Raw genomic sequence first — 22,742 nt, 5'->3', positions numbered from 1 at the left:
GGAGCAGAGCAGGCCGCCCGCCCCTCGTCCGGCCCACATGCGGGTATCAACAGCTCAGCGCTTCTCCCTCAAAACAGGCCCTGGGTCCCACCATCTTTTCTGCTGTTGCAGTCCGCAGCTCTCTGCTTGTAATGGGGGCTGGGGGTGGTGGTCACACTCCTTCCCTTTCGTCTCCCCCCAACAGCCACAAAGCAGTCAATGTAACCCGGGGACCGGAACCGATCACGCAGTGTCCCCTCCAAGGGAACGGGCATGTCGCCTGATGAAAATAGCGGGTCAGCGGCCAGCGAACCTCAGCACACGCCCAAGGCGCAACGCTGGCCTCCCGCATCGCTCTAGGCCGGACTCCCAGGCCCCGTCATGCAGGACCAGTCACGGCCCATGGACGCACAACGCCAGATCTGCACAAGCAGACCAGGTGCGCTGGGGCCCCAGAGCACCAACTCTTTTTCTCCGGGGCTGGGGTGGTGGGTGGGAGTGGCCAATGCCTCTCGCCCCGCCAGCAGGTATCATATGTCCACTGCAGGGTCCCGTCCAGATGTGACGCCTACCAGCTGCGCACAAGGCGAAGGACCCGCCGCCAGGCACTGCCTCCGGCGATCCGAGTGGGCCCCTGCATCAGTTACCTCCGGTCTGGCTCCACTCTTCCAGCTCTCACCGTCATAGGGCTTCAGCACAAGAGGCACTTAGAAAGGAGCGCCTCAGGCATCCAATCCGTCAGGATTATGTACAGATTTATGCCCCTGCCCTGCAGAGCCTCGCAGTGTGGCGGCCATCTTGAAGAATGGCCAGGCCACGCCCCCATGAGAATACTACTTCTGATCACTTTGGCTCCCATGTATTGGTTTGGATTAGTCTACTTTATACCAACTCCAAGGCTAGAGTCAAGACATGCCGCCATATCTTGGATACTCACCCACTGTCTAGAGGCACCCACAAGGGATACCCCTTGTCTTTGTTATTGTTTGTCTTGGCACTGGAGCAGCTCGTGGCCAGTGTCATGACTAGGGGATGCTGTTGGGTGATCAGACACACATGGTCCCCCTTTACGGCGATGACATGATCCTCTATATGGGGGACGTCTATGGAGACCTGACCTCACTCACCTCTATATTGGACTCAGTCAGCAGAATCTTCGTCCTCAAACTTAACTTTACAAAACTCTTGCCATCCAGCTCAGGGAACGCCTTCCAGAGAGGCTCATACAGCTGATAGCCCAGTAGCTTGCGCCCCAAGCCCATTTGGGTATTCAAATGTACCACAAAGGGAAGAACCTCCTTGAGGGTACCCTCTGTAAAACCAGACAATCTCTGTGTTCCCAAATATCCCTTTGGACATCCCTTTCATTGTCCATGGCAGACCGGGTTGCCCTGCTGGCACACTTTCCTTTACTTTTTCACTAACCTCCCGCTTATGCACCCCTGCACCTTCAGTGAACTTGACTTCCAACTCACTTAACTGATTGGGGAAAGAAAGAAAGGGAGTGACACTGATCACAATGAGTCCACCTCCTTTCACCCGTTTCCCCCCTCCTTCCCCCCCACAATGCAACAGTATGGCCACCATAAACTTCTCACATTATTATCTAGCAGTTTAGCTTCAGTGGATAGCCCTCTGGTTGTGAAGCTACTATATGAAGGGGACAGGACTCCCTCATGCAGTTCGTAAGGGCTACCTACTCGCCTATTACTTCTGGGTTATACTTTGGGCAGCCCCCATCCGCTTCTTCTCCATACGGCACAGAAATGTTTGTGGCAGGGATTCCCTTGTGCCAAACTAATATGAACTTATTTCCATCTTATGCCACTCCTGGCACTCCACATAGGGGATGCAACTCATCGTGCCGCGGAGGTGTGAGAGACTTTTGGCATCACCACGATTGGCGATCTGTTTTGCAACTGAGCCCTAATAAACTTTCGAGGACTACAAGACCCTCTACAGCCTACATGGAGGGGCTTTCCTGGCATATGGTTTACTCAGAGGGGCATTGCTTCAACACTGCTGTTTCTTAGGTCCAGAAATAACAGCAAGCAAGCTGCTCCATGCATTACACTCATGTGATACGTTTGGTGACTCGAGTGTATTGAGTTTTCGTACGGGACCCTCTAACCTGCATGCTTATATACTAAGTAGAAACACTCCCTGGAACCAGAATTTCATAATTTGGACTGGTTCAAAGCCCTCAAGTACCCTCACCAGGTCGCCAGAAATGCCCGCTTTAATTGCAGACAATTCTGTATCCCACAGAAGGCTTACTTGACTCCCCCGAGCATATACCTCATTTATTCATCTGCTTGTATGCACAATGTTCTGGGTTTGCAGGGTGATATAAGAACACTGAGACACTGTACTGTCTGTGATTTCATGGGCTACAGACCGCAAGCATCTTATAACAGCACACAACTGCCTGCTCGGCCTATCTCCCTGGCCAAAAAAAATAAAACGCCACAACATGCTTTCCTGATTTCACTTGTGGAATCGATTTGATGGGCACAAGCAGAATGCACAGCCCTCCGTCCTACAGTAATACCCCTAGTGACCTAAGGGACACAATCCTTTACAACTTTATTGAATGTGCCAAAGATGATGTCTGACCATCTTGGACATCCGACCACAGCCATCCACTATCTCCACATCTTAAATCTTGATGCCACACAACCACCCTGATGTCTTACCGAGCATTGATACCCCACCTGTCTGACTGCTAAATACAGTTCCTTCTTTGAAAGGCCGTATAAATGGGTCGTACTTTTGTGTTGTGTCTGGATGGGTGGGGAGTTGGAGGGATGGGTAGATTAGTTTTAAGGTTTCCACTCAATATTAAAAATGACGCTTTGTTCTCTTGTGTAGCTTCTGTACTAGTACCCTGCTAATGAGGCTGCCAAACAATGTTTGCCTAATGTGCAGCATTTGCACCTTTTGTTTGAGATATTAATCATCAGTTAATCTGCAGTGCATGCCCTGGATTCCCAGTGTGTGCTGCCATTCCCGGTCTTACCTTAATGTCACTCGGGGCCCTAATGTCAGTTCCCTTTTTTCAGCGTCATGTGACTCGGATCCTGAGATGCTGTCTGAGTAGTTTTTCATGAAAAAATCTTAACTTTGCTGTGCCAGGCAGGATGTCACCACCAAAGAAATCTGAATCTACGCCCTGTTTTGATCAGGTGTCCATTTCAGTCGCTCATGAGGTTGCTTGTGGTGCCTGGGGCCTAAGCATTACTTCAAGTCATGCAAAGTGTGTGGCCTCATGCACTCCAAGGCTATTAAGGAGCAGGAAGAGAAGTTATTCATAGCGCATGCACAGTGAGTGCCAGTCTTATCGCTGGCTACATTCCACTCAAGATTAAAGTTTTGATCATTGCTCTCTTCCAAGTCATTGAAAGAGGAAGAGGAAGCATAGGAAGAGGTGTAGGTGAGATGTCTTCACTCCCAGACACCGTTCTGGCTCTAGAGGATGGTCTCCTTAGTTAGGCCCTCCACCACTGAGGCATAATTGATTGACATCACTTTAGCTGAGAAACAATCTCTGTCCAGACATAACTTCCTGCTCTGATGCTGAACCATCTTCAGGCATATCCGGAGTTCCTGGTGCCAAACTGGCATAGGTCCTTCACACAAGCAATGCTGGTGCCATTCTGTGGTGCATTGGTTTCCTCTAGTGTGCCTTTGGGCTCCATGGATCTCATATTGTTGAATGTGACCATGATGATGGCAATGAGGCAGCCAATATGCTTCCTCACAGACACAGCAGAAAATGCTAATGGCCATGATTCCTCTCCAGAGGTAAAAATTGCATGGACCGCTGACCTGCTTCATGAAGAGGTGTCTTTGTTTACTGAAGCCATAAAAATGGCTGCTGAGGAGCTCTTCCTAACTTAGTCTTTCAACAGAGATCATCCATCCGGCTTCTGCATCCTCTGAGTTTTGCTTCCATTTAACAAAGCTCTTATGGAGCCCATGAAGGCAGCCTGGAAGAAGTCTCCTTCGGCACCGTCAGTGAAAAGACAGATATGCAGCGGTGTTGATTAGCACCTGATTTTGTCAGCTCATCCTTCACCACAAAGCCTGGTGTTGCCGGTCTTCATGTACTAAGTAGTACATTGCCTCTTTCATTACTGCACCTGCTGACATAGAAAAAAAAATGTAGGCGCTGGGGAAGAAAGTTTTCTCTGCTGGAAGCTTGGCACTTAGATCCATCAACCCTGCTTGCTTTCTGGCAAGATACACCCATGACCTAGAAGAGCTAATGCAGATGGTGGTGCCAAAACTCCTGGACTATTTTAAAAACAACTTTGCAGAGGTAGTCATGGCAGGGCATGTCTATGCAAAGCACGTGATCAGAGTCTGCCTTGTCAAGGTGGACTCGGTAGCCGGGTCCATGAAATCTTTATTGGCACTTAGGGGACAGGCTGGCTTTTGTCTAACAGCTTTCTCGTAGCATGTCCAGACAAGTTTGATGGACTTGCATTTTGATGGGTTTTCCCAGAAGGGTTAACTCTGCATTTGCGAGGGTCAAATCGTTTGGGGCTGTGGGACTTTCTTTGGGATTGGCTTCCACTGCTGGTGATTTATGGCGGCAGTACTGCAAGTTTCGTAGTTACTCAAAAGTTTGCAGTATTGGTTCATCAACCTTTCTAGGCAAATCAGCATTCATACCAGGTTGTGCAGTAATACAGGAGCTGTGGCAGACCAGAGAGCAGACCGGCCCAGCAGTCCTTTTCCTGCTCATCTTCCTCCCCACCTCCTGGCAAGCCACTTTAGTTTCTCCTCAAATTAACACATGTGACCTGTGGAGGAAGGGTTTTGCTCCATCAAGAGGCCTGGTTGACCTGACCATTACAGTGTTCCAGTGGGTCATACATTTTATAGTAAGGAACTATGCCCTTCCAGCAAAAGCCTCCTTTTTGCCCCCAGTTCCTCCCTCCCAGTCAGAAGAACACACTTGCATTCTGAGCAGGAAGTCATGGCAATAAAGCAGAAAGAAATGGTGGAATTGGTCCCCGGACAGTAAGGTGAGCAAGGATATTACTCCTTCTACTACTTTCTTGTTCCCAAGTAGTGTGGCGGTCTGCAACTGATCGTGGTTCTTTTCCAAGAAAATATTCAAGGTGCTGTCCCTAGTTCGGGTGCTTCGTTTGTTGCCAGAGTTTGGTTGGTATTCCTTTACTTGCAGGACGCTTCATTTCACATCCAGGTCCTGTGCTTCATGGAAGGCTCCGTCCACTCCAAGTTTGCACCCCCCCTGTCTGCCTCCCCCCGTCCCCTTCCCCCATCACGTTTGAATTGAGATTGACCTCCAGAGTGTTCACCAGGGTAATGGCAGTTGTTGCAGCACATCTGCGCTGGTCGTACGTCCTAGTATTCCAGTTCCTGGATTTTGTCTGCTCAAGGGAGGCTTGCCACAGCTGGTGTCAGACCACTTGAAACCACAGCGTCACTGCTTTTCAACTTGAACTTCCACATCAGTCTTCCAAAGGCACACCTGAAGCTGTCTCAGATCCTCCTGTTCATAGGGCAGCACTTGTCACAGCATTTCTGAGCCTTCCCTCCCTCCAGAGATTTAGGGCATTTGTAATATGATTTGGTAATTCAGGAATAGGCTTGGATTCTGGTCTTGAAGTTCTCCGCCTGTTGGTTCCTGCATTCTTTTGGTCACACACACAAACACACAGACCCTCCCCCATTTGAAGGACAGGATCTCCTAGTGCACTGTGACAGTCTCCAGTGGTGGTTGGTAGGATAGAGCTTCTTCTGTGGGAAGTCTTTTGTCTGGCACCAGAGGTGGTCACAGGGCTGACTGATGCCTCCACCTGGGGTAGGGTGTCTACCTGTAGGAGCAAGAGATCAGAGACTTCTGGTATTTAACGGAGCAAAGATTTCATGTCCGCTTTTCTCAAGATGCAGACACCTGGCCCTGAAGGCCTTCTTGCCCATCCATTGCAGTTAATCTGTCCAGGTCCTGGTGGACAACACAACCACAATGTGGTTTGTGAGCACGAAGGGTGACATAGAATCACATCTTCTGTGTCGCAAAACTTTGAGACCATGAACCTGTGCAGAAGATCTAGCAAGCTAACAACCATTTTTCATGCTTGTTGAACACAAGACCCAATACTCTAAAGTCAACATCATCTTTCCAACATGATTGATTTTTCCCTCAAGAAATGGTACTTGACCACCTTTGCCCTCCTGTGCCTTCCAATTTATGCTACACAAGCCTTTGGGGATACATTTAGTTGGCGTGTAATTTTTATTTACACTTTGCATTTCCTCAGAATCCTTGATTCTTTGAGTACTGAGAAAGTAGCTCCAATGTGAGGTATATTGAATTGGCTGATGTATACAGATCTTCTGAGACTGTTCCCCCCCCCCCCAACTTTCAGGTTCTACCCAGAATGGACCTCCTCAGTAAGTAGGAGCGGCAGTTCCTATATACCAACCTCCATAGTCTCCATCTTCTCCATCTTCATCCCTGGAGATTGAGTGGGGACATCTGATCTCATTTCATCTGCTGCCGGCATTGGTCAACACCTTTTGGTGTTTTCCCCTCCACAAAGCTGGTTTATGCTGGATTGTGTAACACAGTGGTTCCCAACCTGTGGTGCGGAAACCACTGAGGGTCTGTAAAGCCTTCTCAGGGGGTCCGCGACTGCTTAGAAAATTTAATAATTTTAACAGATTAAGTCCCCAGCTATCAGTAATGACTAAGTAGGGGTTCCTGGATTCCAATAATGGTTCAGTGGAGGTCCCGGGGTTACAGTATTGATAAAGTGGGGGTCAACAGAAGTCAAAAGGTTGGGAACTACTGGCGTAACAGGCTTGATGCGTGGTGCAGAAACGAAAAAATAGTCACTTTGCATGTCTTTAAAAAGTTTGCACATCGCACTTTGATTTTCCCAGGAGAGTTGTGCAGTTGAATGCAGTTAAGGGCCATATTGCAGCCTTGTCACCATTTATTTGTTTGCCATGCCAACCATCCCTGTTCAAGTCTCCCATTTGTGAGTTTATTTTTTTTTTTAAGTGTCTGTCATGTTTCTTCCTTTCCCTTATATTAAGCCTTAGTGGGACCTTACCTTCATCTTAACTTTTTTAACGTGGGCTCAGTTTGAGCTCATGCATAACTGCTAGTTGTGCTTTTTGCTGTTCAGAACAGTGTTTTTGTAGCCATCATGCCAGCTTAACGTATTGGTGAATTACAAGTGTTACCTGGCCTGCCCTTATTCACATGTTTCTTCCCAGACATGCTAATTCTGAGAACTAAGGCGGCCTTCCTTCCAAAGGGAGTTACCACAGTCTGTGTGGAGCTGTCCATTACACTTTCCACATTTTTCCCAGCACCACATTCCACCAAGGAGGAGGAGAGTCTATACAGGCTAGATCTTCCTGGAGTAGTATGTAGCCAACAAGAAGGGCGGAGCAATCCACTAAAGAACCTTCTCTAGGTGGAAAGTATTTTGTATCTGTAGGAAGTTGGCTCTGTATGCACTATTTCAAAGTAAGGAATAGTATGCACAGAGTCCAAGGGTTCCCCTTAGAGGTAAGATAGTGGCAAAAAGAGATAATTCTAATGCTCTATTTTGTGGTAGTGTGGTCGAGCAGTAGGCTTATCAGAGGGTAGTGTTAAGCATTTGTTGTACACACACAATCAATAAATTAGGAACACACACTCAAAGACAATTCCAGGCCAATAGGTTTTTGTATAGAAAAATATATTTTCTTAGTTTATTTTAAGAACCACAGGTTCAAGATTTACAAGTAATACTTCAAATGAAAGGTATTTCAGATAGGTACTTTAGGAACTTTGAATTAGCAAAATAGCATATACAGTTTTCACATAAATTACATATAGCTATTTTAAAACTAGACACTGCAATTTTCAACAGTTCCTGGGGGGAGTAAGAGTTTGTTAGTTTTTGCAGGTAAGTAAACCACCTACGGGGTTCAAGTTTGGGTCCAAGGTAGCCCACCGTTGGGGGTTCAGAGCAACCCCAAAGTTACCACACCAGCAGCTCAGGGCCAGTCAGGTGCAGAGGTCAAAGTGGTGCCCAAAACGCATAGCCTTCAATGGAGAAGGGGGTGCCCCGGTTCCAGTCTGCCAGCAGGTAAGTACCCGCGTCTTCGGAGGGCAGACCAGGGGGGTTTTTGTAGGGCACCGGGGGGGACACAAGTCCACACAGAAAGTACACCCTCAGCAGCATGGGGGCGGCCGGGTGCAGTGTGCAAACATGCGTCGGGTTCTCAATAGGTTTCAATGGGAGACCAAGGGGTCTCTTCAGCGATGCAGGCAAGGGGGGGGCTCCTCGGGGTAGCCACCACCTGGGCAAGGGAGAAGGCCTCCTGGGGGTCACTCCTGCACTGGAGTTCGGATCCTTCAGGTCCTGGGGGCTGTGGGTGCAGAGTCTTTACCAGGCGTCTGGATCTGAGGAGCAGGCAGTCGCGGTCAGGGGGAGCCTCGGGATTCCCTCTGCAGGCGTCGCTGTGGGGGCTCAGGGGGGGCAACTCTGGCTACTCACGGTCTCGCAGTCGCCGGGGAGTCCTCCCTGAAGTGATTGTTCTCCACAAGTCGAGCAGGGGGCGTCGGGTGCAGAGTAGCAAGTCTCACGCTTCCGGCGGGAAAGGCAAGTTGTTTTAAAGTTGCTCCTTTGTTACAAAGTTGCAGTCTTGGGTGAACAGAGCCGCTGTCCTCAGGAGTTCTTGGTCCTTCTAGAGCAGGGCAGTCCTCTGAGGATTCAGAGGTCGCTGGTCCCTGGGTAAAGCGTCACTGGAGCAGTGTCTTTAGAAGTGGGGAGACAGGCCGGTAGAGCTGGGGCCAAAGCAGTTGGTGTCTCCGACTTCTCTGCAGGGTTTTTCAGCTTAGCAGTCCTCTTCTTCTTAGGTTGCAGGAATCTATCTTGCTTGGTTCTGGGAGCCCCTAAATACTCAATTCAGGGGTGTGTTTAGGTCTGGGAGGGCGGTAGCCAATGGCTACTGTCCTTGAGGGTGGCTACACCCTCTTTGTGCCCCCCTCCCCTCAGGGAGGAGGCACATCCCTATTCCTATTGGGGGAATCCTCCATCTGCAAGATGGAGGATTTCTAAAAGTCAGAGTCACCTCAGCTCAGGACACCTTAGGGGCTGTCCTGACTGGCCAGTGACTGTTTTTCTCATTATCTCTCCTGGATTTGCTGCCAAAAGTGGGGGCTGTGTCCAGGGGGCAGGCATCTCCACTAGCTGGAGTGCCCTGGGGCATTGTAACATGAAGCCTGAGCCTTTGAGGCTCACTGCTAGGTGTTACAGTTCCTGGAGGGGGGGAGGTGTGAAGCACCTCCACCCAGAGCAGGCTTTTGTTTCTGTCCTCAGAGAGCACAAAGGCCCTCACCACATGGGGTCAGAAACTCGTCTCTCAGTAGCAGGCTGGCACAGACCAGTCAGTCCTGCACTGAACAATTGGGTAAAATACAGGGGGTATCTCTAAGATGCCCTTTGTGTGCATTTTTTCATAAATCCAACACAGGCATCAGTGTGGGTTTATTTATCTGAGAAGTTTGATACCAAACTTCCCAGTATTCAGCGTAGCCATTATGGAGCTGTGGAGTTCATTTTTGACAGACTCCCAGACCATATACTCTTATGGCTACCCTGCACTTACAATGTCTAAGGTTTTGCTTAGACACTGTAGGGGCATAGTGCTCATGCACCTATGCCCTCACCTGTGGTATAGTGCACCCTGCCTTAGGGCTGTAAGGCCTGCTAGAGGGGTGACTTACCTATGCCACAGGCAGTGTGAGGTTGGCATGGCACCCTGAGGGGAGTGCCATGTCGAATTAGTCATTTTATCCCCACTAGCACACACAAGCTGGCAAGCAGTGTGTCTGTGCTGAGTGAGGGGTCCCCAGGGCGGCATAAGATATGCTGCAGCCCTTAGAGACCTTCCCTGGCATCAGGGTCCTTGGTATCAGGGGGTACCAGTTACAAGGGACTTACCTGGGTGCCAGGGTTGTGCCAATTGTGGAGACAATGGTACATTTTAGGTGAAAGAACACTGGTGCTGGGGCCTGGTTAGCAGGGTCCCAGCACACTTCTCAGTCAAGTCAGCATCAGTATCAGGCAAAATGTGGGGGTAACTGCAACAGGGAGCCATTTCTTTACAGTATCAAAATGTATTATGCCCTTGCTAGAAAGGGACCTCCAGATGTTATCCCAGTTGTCTCATCCATAGATGACTACTTTGGGTTGTACAGGGGAGTGCTTATCCTGGAAATGCAGTGGCGGAGTGCTTATCCTGGAAATGCAGTGGCATGGGCTTCAGTTGACACATTTGCCAAGCATTTGAAGTGAGAAAAGATGGCCATTTCACCCCTTCAATGCTAAATGACTTTTTAGTGTGACCATTCTTTCAGACCCTCTACCTGAAAGGGATATTGCTGTTGTATATATTCAAAAGGTGAGGAATATACAGGTATAAAGATCCATCTGAGCAGCAAGTTACTTACTTTTAATAACAATGTTTGTGATGGATACTCTGTCTGCCTGGATACTTCTCACCGATCAGCCGCTCCATCATACAGTTAAATGGTTGTAGTCATCATATTAACTAATAAGGTTCTATTTCTTTTTTTTCTTCATTTGGTTGTTGCATTTCATATCCATCATTAACTTACAGCTCACCTTGTCTCTGCTTCTAAGGGCTTGGAAAAAATATACGAGAAGCTGACATCAGAACACCAGGGTGGTGCTATAAGGGTCCTGTAATGTCATGTGCACAGGCTGCTTGATGCCTAGATATAGCCAAAAGCCGCTTACCAGAGCAGGGTAGACTCAATCCAGTGCCAAAGGATATTCATTGGGAAAGGAATCTGCTCGTCTAGAGGTCATCGCCAGAAATATCATTACAGATGTTAAGTAACTTGTTCATTTTTCCAGATTCACAATTGGGTTTCACACCACTTTCTCTCACAAATTGCAAGTAGATCAAAACCTGCAATATAGAAAATATTGACCTGCATTTGGAATATTGCAAATATTGTGGTGCGAAATAATATATATTTTTTTATTTCTTTTTCATAATACTGCCTTGTTAATGAAAACTGGGAAGAGGGCAGTTTTAGCACAGCAAACCGTTTGCCAGTTAAAAAAAAAGAAAACAGACACTTTGTCTTGCACAAAAACTGTTTTTTCCATTTAAAAAAACAAATAAAAATAAACCACACAATTGTACCTTTAGTTTCTTAGCTCCCCTGGGGGAAACTACAGGGCATGGTTCCCTTTACAGTCCCCAACATGTGGGGAAACAAAATGCAAATTTGTCCTGGACGTTTTGTGTGGATAAAAAATTACAAAGCTTAAGTGTGACTTAACTCAAATACCAAAAATGGGCCCGCTCACTAAAGACATTTAAAATGAGAGTATTAAAATAAATGTGAACCATTAACTAACAAAAGTAAGGCATTACTTATTCCTTTCAATCCACATCTTTCTGGTCCTGGGTGGGGCTAGCGTAGTCTGCTGCTGGGTGGTATAATCCTCAGTGCTGCCACTAGAAATAACTTGCTTCTTTTATCTCTGGGGTATAAACTAGACCAGGCAGTTTCCCCCCCAAATAGCTTCAAGCTCCACCACCTCTGCATCTACCAACTCACACTCTTCCTTTGAAAAAGACATAGGTGGCATGTCTGTTGGCCCTGCCTTGGGGAGCTGGAAAGGTCTAATCCTAACCCCATCATAGTAACTCCATTGCCATTAGTAGCTCCTATTAATTCAAGGGTCCTCTCTGTAATCTTCTCTGATGGGGAAGAAAGCCCCACATGTTTTTCTCGTCTTGGGACATGACCACCTTTGAGCAGCCATGGTTGTTCTGGGATGCTTGAAAGTTTTCGTGACTAGTTGAGCTCCCCCTGATTCATCCCCGGCCCTGGCAAAAAAATGTGAGCCCCAAAACTTTGCTATTAGTGGTGTGAACTTTAACCACTGAAGTAAAGGCCATGACATTTACTGAGCTCCTTTAGTAAGAGCTTGTCAAACAGACCACCATCAGCAACTGACCGGGTCTCTGACGAAGGTTAGCTCCCTCTATCTTGATATCCACCTCAATAAATAACTAGCGTTTGCACTCCATAGACCGGTCACTTTTGGCTTGGTGCGAAAACCCAATAGTTTGCTGTCAAACTTTCCGGAAATATTGGGTTACCTGGCACCATGGCCTCGTTCAAATGAACAAGTATCTGTGAGAATGCCGTTTATATCTAACAGTTTTCTTAGCAAGTTTTCAAAGATCTGTTGATGCCTTTCATCCTTGAAATATTTTGAAAAGAATGTGTCTATTTTTCCATTGTTCATGGGCATCTGGATGTTATGTACGCTAAGGGGTTGGGATCAGGGTGCATTACTTTGACTTAACTGGCAGGGCAGCAGCGTTCCAGAAGTCATGCCTAGCCTATATTTCAAAGCATGTAACCATTGGGCATGTCTCCACCTTTGCATTGGTGGTATGTTGCTTTCTTAAATGAGTTCTAGGAATTTTTTATTGAACAATTTTTAAGCATATGGTCTATGTGTATTGTATGGCCTTTCCATATTGACCAGCCAATTTCTCCCTTCTGCATCCTAATATCTGTGTTCCACTTCAATGGTGCTTTAGATTGTAAACTTTCTAGGACTTTTATTAGCTTATGTGACCTTGATCCACATTGGTATATCTGTATGTGTTTTAATCATGTAGATAGAGTGGGCCAATAAAGCGCTAACCAATAGGACTCTGTGTTGTAACCTTGAGCCCCCAGATTTTGTAGTAGTATCCAATTTTGAACTTTTCGTTCTGTGCCTTTCTCTGCCCCATATAAACATTTTGATGTACTTTTCTTTCTCTTGCAAGAGTATTTTAGGAATCACCAACCGTAACATTCCAAATACATAAATAAATCTGGGGACAGCGCTCTAAATTTTTTTTAGTGATTTGAACCACCCCTCATAGTGACACGTTTAAGCTGGTCCATTTTTTAAAGTTTGTTTTTGTTTTGTCCACTAATACATAAATAAATCTGGGGACAGCGCTCTAAATTGTTTTAGTGATTTGAACCACCCCTCTTAGTGACAGGTTTAAGCTGGACCATTTTTTAAAGTTTGTTTTTGTTTTGTCCACTAATGGCAATGTTATAATGTTATTATATCTTTAATTCTTTCAGTTATATATATATATTCTTCATTTGTGTGTGTTTCCATTTGAAGGATAGGGTCTTTGTTGATGCCTGCATCATGGCCAAGTCATTGGTAAGGCTCTCACACTTTGACGATTTTATTTAGGACCCTGAAAATCTCCAGAAGGAATTATTCACTTTCATCAAGGCCAGTGCAGAATCCAGTGGACATGACAGGGTCTCTAGTATGGTTTCCATGTAATGCAAGCCTTATGTTTCCTCAAGTTCGTCGTTTATCCATTTAATGTGGTCATCTTTCTGTAGCCCAGTAGCTAAGGGCTTAAAGGCAAGCAAGAACAGCAGGGTTGACAGAGGGCAAACCAGTATGGTTCATTAATATAGCCGAAAGTATGAGGAGCAGAAACCCCCACAGTTAACTGAGGTTGTCAGGTTATGGTCCATCACCTGGATCCATATTATGAAAATAATGCCTATTCCTATTAAATTCCATGGTACAAAACAAGTATTTCTGTTCCAACCGATGAAATGCCTTTCTGGCAACTAGGGATAACAACACTTTTTTCATCTACACAATCTTTCACCTGCCACATTATGTGCATAAGTTTACTAGGCGATTAGCCCTCAGAATGCCCCTGTGTAAATCGTACTTTGGGTTGGTGAATGAGGGGAGGTATCAGTTTCTTTTACTGAATCACCTGAATTTGTACTGAGATTGTGACATCCGCTGTAATAAGTGATATAGGTCTATAATCAGAGCACTCTAACTGTTCTCTACCTGTTTTAGGTTTGACAGTGTTCTTGCTCCTGTAATGTCATCCAGCGATGTATCTTTTTTCATGGATTTCCTTAAAAACTGATGCTAGCAATGGGACAGTCAGTAGTTGGATGATGTTATGACAATTCTGTGGGAAAACAGTCTTCTCCTGTTGCTTTACCTGCTGTCATATATTGTATTGCTTTCAGAATCTCATCTTCTGATCTATCCATTTCTAACCTTTTTTGATCAAGAGTCAATTCAGCTTCATGCACCAATGTATTTTGGCCATCCGAGTTATATAGTGTCTTATAATAGGTACAAAATATCTCCATTATATCAGTCAGACTTGTCAACAGTTCGGCCTTACTATTATGTACTGTTGGAATTGTTGAACTGGATTCAGTCTGTCATAGCTGGGTAGCCAATAATTGTCCTGTTTTTTCCCCTTCTCACAGTGTCTTTGGCATTGCCTAAAGAGGGCAGTTTCTGCTTGTATAGTGCACAGCATATTTTAATGATATTTGGCTTTAGTTAGTGCTGTCAGTGTAGCCTGAGTGGATGACTTGGCACATGTTGATGTTGAGGAGCTAACAGATGATTCTGTTTGTGCGTCAGTAGTTTTTGTTTCCTCTTGATGACAGCAGAGTCTCTCAGTTCATGTCTAATACATTCTCTCCCAGCTCCACATAATATGTGCACTGAGGATCCATCATTGGCTTCTAAAAAAAAAAAAACTTCACACATGGGAGCATCCATCTTGTTTGCCTTTTGGATCTCTATATTTAGACACATTCATACGTGATTGGCCTCGCAGTGGTATGTTTATATCTAGGCCCAGTTCCACTTCTATTAAATCATGGTCTGACACTCTCCCTAGGATAATAAAGGCCCTCAGCAGTTGTCTTGTTACATTAGATGTTGTCAAAAATACTCAACTGATGCGGGTTGCATGGGACCCAAAGTAAATATTTAATCCCATTTCTGCGTATCTGAGTCTCCAGGCCTGAACCAGGTTATTATCCAAGATAATGTCTTTTAAAACACACTTGTCTTTATCATGTCTTTATCAGTAAGTCTAGTTTTGGCCGACTGGGGCATAAATCGACTTTCCAATAATGTGAGTATCCTGTATTCGGAGCTTAGCAAATTTATATCTGCTTTCAACATCTGACCATGTGCGTATTGTTTTGACTAGTAGTGAGCTCTGGATTATTGTAGCTAGTCCCCCTTTCCTATGATTTAATGGGGTGTTTTGTGGGGCATCAGCCCCTTTCATGTGCATGCATAGATTACTTCTCTCACCTATTTTCTAGGTAACATATCACATTCCTCGTTTGACAAGTGCTAGGCCTGGTCTTGTATTTTCCAGGAATGCATGTACTTTTTCCGCTTTATGTAGAATGTTAAGCCATTAACATTGAGTGAGGTCACTGTCGTCGATTTCTTGGTGCTGTTAGCCATGTTAAGTATACATGCAGTATGTCCCTCAATTACTTTTTTCCTTGTGGTATTGAGCTTCTGGTGCATCTGGTTTGTGCCCTGGGTAAAATACTGTGTAGGTCTGAAAACACTACTGCACACCCTGATATCCTCATATATCCCGTACTAGACAAGTACCATTAGTGTACACCTCTCTCCCTCTGAAATGCACCATCACACTATTAACCTCTCTCATGAGTCTTGAGTAGCAGAGACAAGGTGTAGAGCATTTCTTGTACCAGGAAGTTTGATAATTGTCTCCTCCGCTGCTGAGGAACCGTTTCCTGAACTATTTAGTAGGAGTATGAACTTGTGGTAACACCCATATGTTAATGCTGTGTCTAAATCCCAAATATACCAACCTACTATTCTAAACTATGAACTGGAAGCTACTAGTGATGTCCCAACCTATGGCACCACCCTTTCCGACCCACATGTCAACCAATAATTACATCTTGGCAGTTCTCCAGAGTGAAATGCATTTGATCTGTGGATACCTGCTTCTCATTTGTACATAGCATCACCTTAGTCTTTTGAATTATCCAGCTAGCATAATAGCAATGTTATTTGCGTTCAGTGTTCCTGGTCTGCCCTGAACACTTATAAACTATAAACCATGGTAATTAGGTACCCAAGCTCCTCCATGGCTACCCTACCCTAATTAAGCTGTAACGGGACCAGACCTTAATCACCTTGGACAAAACTGTAGGATTACTTATCCTGTTCCCCATTTTAATCCCCACCATCCACTCTTCTCATATTCCTCTCCCCAGGATTAGGACTTCCTTTCTACGCTTATCACCTATGTCTGTGAGCAGCAAGGACTACTACTATGATTTTAAATGACCCCTTACATCTGTATAATTCCCACTCAGAGTTTGAATACTTACTTATGCCTACTATTCCTTCTGGGTTTAGGCCATCAACCAGGACTCTCCAGCCATCACTGCCCTGAGCTTTTCTTTCAATCTGACTCCCGATGTAGCCAATCTCTTTGAAAACAACATTGAACCCTCAACGCCAGGTGCTTTCTTGGCCTTCCTCTTTTCCTTTAGCTTGAGGTTTCCAGGTGAGGGCTTGCCTGGTGATGTTTTGATGCCGGCTTGCTGAGGGTGTCACCGATCAGGCCCATTGTCTTGGAAAGTCTGCCGCCATAGTTTCACGTTGCTGATGGTGTTTGGCAGCGGATTTGGAGGATTTTCCTCAGACTGGTGTTGATGAAGGTTTGGTGGTGGTCCCTGTTTTGCTCCAAATTTCTGCTCCATACAGAAGGACTAATTTTAAGTTGGTGTTATAAAGCCTGATCTTGGTTAGCAGCGTTAGGTGCTTGGAGCATCAGATCTTCTTTAGCTGAATGAGGGATGATTCTTGCCTTTACTTTGGCATTTGTGCTGCCCTGGTTGTCTGCCCAAGTAGGTGAAGGCCTGAACCTCTTCCAGTGCATTGCCTGCAAGAGTGACTGCAGTTGTGCTGGCCATGTTAGCTTTCAGGATCTTTTTTTTTTTTTTTTCCCTATGGATGTAGAGGTCATGTTGTGCTGATGTGGCTCCCACTTTGTCAGTCTTCTCTTGCATCTGTAGATGCGTATGGTAGAGTAAGACTAGGTCACCTGCAAAGACCAGGTTGTCGAACTGTGTCCAAGGTGTCCACTAAATCCCATTTCTTTTTCTTGTGGTGGATGCCTTTATGATCCAGTCTGTGGTCCGCAGGAAGAGAAAAGGCGAGAGCAAACAACGCTGGGGGAGTTCATTCCTCACTTTGGAGGCTTCCTTGAGTTGTCCTCAATGGTCTATCTTGTAGGTCATTACCTCGTAACAGTTCCTGATGATTCTTACAAGGGTATCTGGTGTACCATAGTGGCAGAGGAGTTTCCAAAGCATCTCTGTCCACACTGTTGAATGACTTCTCATAGTGGAGGATGTTGAAATTGAGGGGAGATATCCATTCCATCGACTTCTCCTTGATGATGTGCAGTGTTGCAATCTGGTCTGTGCAGCATCTATCTTTGCAGAACCCAACTTGCTGGTCTTGCAATTGAGCGTCAACTTGTTCCTTCATACTGTTCAGGATGAGTCTGTTAAACACTTTGCCTTGGGTTGATGGAAGAGTAATCCCTCTGTATTTAGCGCAGTTACTCAGGTCGTCTTTCTTGGGCATTTTGATGAGATATCCTTCCTTCCAGTCTGGAAAATACACTTGATTGTTTTCAGATATGTGCAGACCATGTTTTTTTGGCATCATTAATATTTGCCTTGCCTATTGCTGCCTCAAACAGCAAACTGTCTGACGGGGTGGGCTTGTTGAAATTCAAAAGGTTGGTTGAAAGTTACGTGAAGTAAGTTGGGAACAAGTCTGCATTGGAAAAATGTCGCCTTTTTTTCTCAAACTGTTCCAGTACTTCAGTGAACTGGATTGTCTTTGTGGCTTCTGTCTTCCAATTTAGTGTTTTTTCTATGCAGTTTCCACAGTTCCAGGCCCCTTTCTGGTTGGTTATCCACTCGTTTCTCAACATCCTTGAGCTTATGGTCTATGGATGTCAGCTGTTTTTGAAAGGAGGTAATCTTACCCATTAAACGTTGCATTTCCATATTCGTTGATGCCGCAGTCAGGTTCACTGAGCCAAGGGAAACCTTTGTCTAAAGATTCCTGCAGCAGCTCAGTCCATTCCGAGTTTGATACCGGTAAAGCATGGGTATTCGCAAACATTTTCCCAGGGGCCACAAAGTTTGGTCTGTGGTGTGACCGGGGGCTGCACTGATGCTAGCAGCATGGTGATCAAAGGGAGGGGGGCTCTGGATGGGGAGGGGTTGTGGCGGTATGGTTGGTGTAGTGGGCAGCAAAGCATATAAAGCTAGTGGCTGAATTGCTCAATGTGAAACCAGAAAACATCCCAGCTTCCTCACTTTACCAAATTGTGTGATCCTAGGCAATTGTTTTATTTCACGTTCCTTTCATTTTCTTCATTATTGTATGTAGGTGGACTTCACAATGCATGACTTCAGTATGTGTGCTGTGCGAACTGTTCTCCTGTGTTTGATTTAATAAACTATGAAGCTGTTCATGTATAACAGCAAATCATGTCAATCAAATAGTGCAGATAACCGAATTGCTTCTCAATTCACTATTGGCATTGTTATCAAGGTGGGGGTAAGAATAAATGTTTCTGAACTTATGTGTGAAATCTATTGTTCTTAAAAAAAAAAATTACTTCTCCATGCACTGATATAATCTGATGTAGTAAAATGAAATGGTCCTGCATGTAAATGAAATACACTTTTTGAATTTTTAAGAACCTTTATCATAGTTGCAGACATTTGCTGCAAGGTTTATTAAAAAATAAGTGTTCCTGCAGTTAAGTGGTTCAGGACACATTCCTTACTTCCTTTCGTTATCTTCAATAGTGTTTAAATAAAGTATTGCCTGTTAAGTCGAGTAAACAGCAGCCTCGTGCTACTGCTGCCCTGTGGGCCGCATGTAAAGGTCAAAAGGGCCGCACTTTGAGTATCACTGCGCTAAAGTATTTGACATGTCTGCTGCTGGGGATTTTTTACAGGCACTGTTTCAGAGAAGAGGAGTTGCCTTGCATGTTTTGGTTTTGACATGTGCGTGTGAGAGGATTATAGTTCTTTCTGTTTGCAAAAAATAGTTATGAAAGCCGCCTTCTTGCTTTCAGAAAGTGAGGCAGAAAGTGTTTCTCCATACCTAGTCTACTTTGTTTTGCAGTTCTTTTATATCCACTCGTTCTTAGATAAAAGCAGACTTTACTTGGTTTCAGGAAGTAGTCCAATAGGCACTGTTGCCGCCCAGTTAGGGCCAATTTGGGGATTCTTGTATCTTATGATCAATCCAGAGACCAGTGGTTATTAATCCACCTATTGTCTATCCCAGTCCCTCTGCCAAGTCCTGCAATGACCTGTGTTGCTGCATACCTTACAGTCTTGTGCAAGCCCAGCCTTCGAGGAGCACGTTAGTACCTTGTTCCCAGGAGAATTCAGCTTACCACTGCTCCAAGCAGGTAATTTTGCCGTACCATAATCTCCAAAATGGCCAGTTGGGGAGAGGGTGGGGCAGTTTTGAGTCTGGGGGTTATTGTCAGTACCTATGGGTGCTTCACACACCTGGTTGAAAGATGTACAGATTCTACTGCCCACTAACAGAGTCACCTTTTCTACAAGCGCCTATTTTTAGGACCTAGAATGGAGGAGGTCTTCCAGTCCAAACATACAGGGAACCGCTTCCAATGCTCCAAGTCTGCAGCATAGACCCAGAAGTTTTTAACCCCATTGGTGGACTATGGCCAGGTTTATCTGCATTCTTTGTTTGACAAGTCAGAGTTGTCTGCTCCATAGTTCTATTCTAGATCAGGGTCAGTTAATTTAACAGCCTCTTAGAAGCAGGGTGGCATGCAAGGGAGTACGTGCATTTCGCAGAAAGGCATCCCATAGCAGTTCTAAAGCATCCAAAGGAATATAATAATCTAATTACCTCTTAGCTTTGCTGTTAAGCAGTGCTTTAGTATCTTTGAGCCCCCTAGATTCTGATGTTTTTGGAATCCTGGATAGACCTTACACTCTAGGTAGGTGTTCTCGGTTTTGTGCTTCCAAGAGCCGACACTGCCTTCCCATGGGCTGCAGGTTCTCAGACATAACATTTTTGTCATCTAAGAGTCTGTAGCCCTGAGAAGCCCATTTGGAAGGTTAATAGTATTCCTCCTCCACCTTTTCATAGAGATTGTTTGAAAAATGCTCAGAAGTGGCTATCTAAGCTACACAAAGAATTTACACTGAGGGAGGAAATCTTAGTGAAGCTCCTGGCACTGCAGAACCTGTACAAACCACAGGGATACTTCCCTCTTCAAGGGTACCCAGCCTCAGTCTCTCCTCTCCAAGTGGCATTCAAACAACTCCCAGAATATTTTAAGGAACAGCTCTTTGTGTGCCACAGCTGTGCTACCAGCCTATGTATAGTCTCCACAGCAGTCAAGGAAGAGCTCAAGGGGGTCCTTAAACAGTCAGAGCTAAAAGGAGCTATTGAATCCTGAGGAACTGCGTCCTGGAAACCAGGCCTACAGTGCCTGTAGATGTACTGTGCACTGGCCTGCCTGTCCTCTCTTATGGAGGGGAGTGCTGAAATCGAAAAAAGGACTGAGTATAGCTTATCTATCGGCAAAATGCCTCAGTGGGGTACAGACGTATTGCTGTTAGTTAATGACTGGCAGATTAATTTGAAATTTCATTCCTACAATGCCAACATAACTTCTTTCCTTTCAGGTTTTTATGTTGAGTACCATTAAACTGGGTATTAGAAACACACGTTAAAACATTTTTGAAACTGCAGAAGAAAGTTATGGTGTGGCTGCCTCCTTCTGTCATTTCCCCCTTCTTCTGACATTATTTATTGGGAAAGCTGAATACCTCAAATAAGCCTTAAAACATTGAATGAAGTTGGCTAATACAAATGTATGGCAAAAAGTAGAAACCTGGCTTGGCAGTTCGAGCTGGGTCGACTCCCTAAATGGGAATAGACTCCAAGTGGCACTCAAACAACTCCTAGAATATTTTAAGGCACATCTCTGTGTGCCACAGGTGTGCTATCAGCTTATGTATAGACCCCACAGCAGTCAAGGAAGAGCTTAAGGGGGGGTCCTCAAACAGTCAGAGCCCTGGACTTGTTACCATGTGGAACAGGGTCAAGACTGATTTGCATATGGCTGGGTCCAAACTGGGGTGGTGTGGTGGGCAAAAAAAATAGATTAACCCCAGACCTCTGTGACTGGGGGCGAATGTTTCCATTGTTCATCATTCCGTCCATCATCGCTTCTTTTTGACAAAGTAGAAAGCGTCATTACAACATTCAAGTTATTAATGATTAAATGACACCTTGATATATTATGCAAATGGGGGCTAAACCTGTAATGCGAAGAATTGTACACGGAATGTATTGCATATAAAATCTGGCTTAGGCAATGTTATCCCTAAAAGAGTAATGCTTTTAGTTTGACAATTGGCAGACTAGGTTATGATAAATAATCAATAACTTAATACATTTAGAAAAATCTGATATTTTGATGCTGTTATGCACCTTTGGACAGCCTTCCAAGATTCAAAGAAGACTGAGGGAAAACAAGGTGTGTCATTCACATTGATGGACATACCGTCTCACTGTTTAGAGCTACAAGAGCTAAACAGAATTAATAATTAATGCAAAGGGCTACAGATTTGTAGTGTCATGCTTATTATTCAAGTGTCCCTTGCAGCGGTGTACTATATTGTGACACTAAATATAACACTATTTTGGGGTTTTTGTATCTGTGATGTGCACTCTGGTCCAATTATTTTAATTTGTTAATCTATAAGCTTTAGATTGAAGAATCAACAGTGTGATTTATAGAGAACTATCTTCGCATGGGATGTCTAACTCAGTATGTTGTACATGAGAACTAGGATATAGAAATTGATCTTTGAGGAGGGAAGTGCTTGGATATCATACATATATTATTGTTCCAAATGATAAATGCTTTTTTATTTACTCTGATTCTAATCATGTCATTGCCGACATTTTAATTACATTTTGTACTCAATTCATTGACATCTTTTTGCCTGTTACGTTATGTGTAACTAAATTACATTGTTTTCATAATATTTTCATTTTGTTAGTGGAAAGTGAATTCTTCTAATGCATATGGACATGTTAATTCAATCTCCTGGCCTTCCTTCATCGCTCTTCTTCTGCCACCTGCTATTTAACACTTTCTTTACCTTTGTCCAAACTTTCTCTCATAGTGCTTGGCAAATCAAATTGATGTACTATTTGAAGATGCCTTTTTGGCGATGTTAAAATTAAAGAAGTTACTCTTATAAAATTGTAATGCACACGTCTAACTTTTTTGTTAATTAGGTTGATGGCACATTTACCTATTGTAGACTAACGCAAATCCTATTGGTCATTTTATCAAAATATTGAAAAATTTATATTTTTTTCTATCGACCTGCAGTTACGTATACTCTGTAATATCCACTACGAACATATCATGAAAGCAACGGATATAGAATTAAAGAGTATGCTTCCCTATGTATGGCTGTATTGAGGTTTGTTGGGAGCCAATATTATGAAATCGATATAAGTGCAAGTTGATGTTACTGACCTCAGCATTGTGAGATACAGTTGTTTTGGTCAGTTCTTATTGCTAGTTCTGATGAGCATTATGCTGATGATAAAGTACTGATTTAAGATTGTAGACGCCACTGATGTTCTCGTCATCTGAGTATCTGTGAAGGGTAGTTAGTCCATTAGGTCACACAAAGGTAAATCAAAACTCTTCTTTTATTTGTATTAAGATTGTCTGCAGCAGTCTTTGCTAGAATTCAACACAGA

At 44.6% G+C, this 22,742-nt stretch overlaps 1 protein-coding gene across 1 annotated transcript in view; it reads left to right on the top strand.

Annotated features, from left to right (window-relative positions):
• MMS19 (MMS19 homolog, cytosolic iron-sulfur assembly component) overlaps positions 1-22,742 on the top strand; it is a 493,377-nt gene that overhangs the window by 254,176 nt on the left and 216,459 nt on the right. The window lies entirely within an intron of this gene.

Source organism: Pleurodeles waltl, chromosome 6 (genome assembly GCF_031143425.1).
Source record: "Pleurodeles waltl isolate 20211129_DDA chromosome 6, aPleWal1.hap1.20221129, whole genome shotgun sequence".
In the NCBI taxonomy this organism is placed as follows: Eukaryota; Metazoa; Chordata; class Amphibia; order Caudata; family Salamandridae; genus Pleurodeles; species Pleurodeles waltl.
This window is presented reverse-complemented; position numbering and strand designations above follow the sequence as displayed.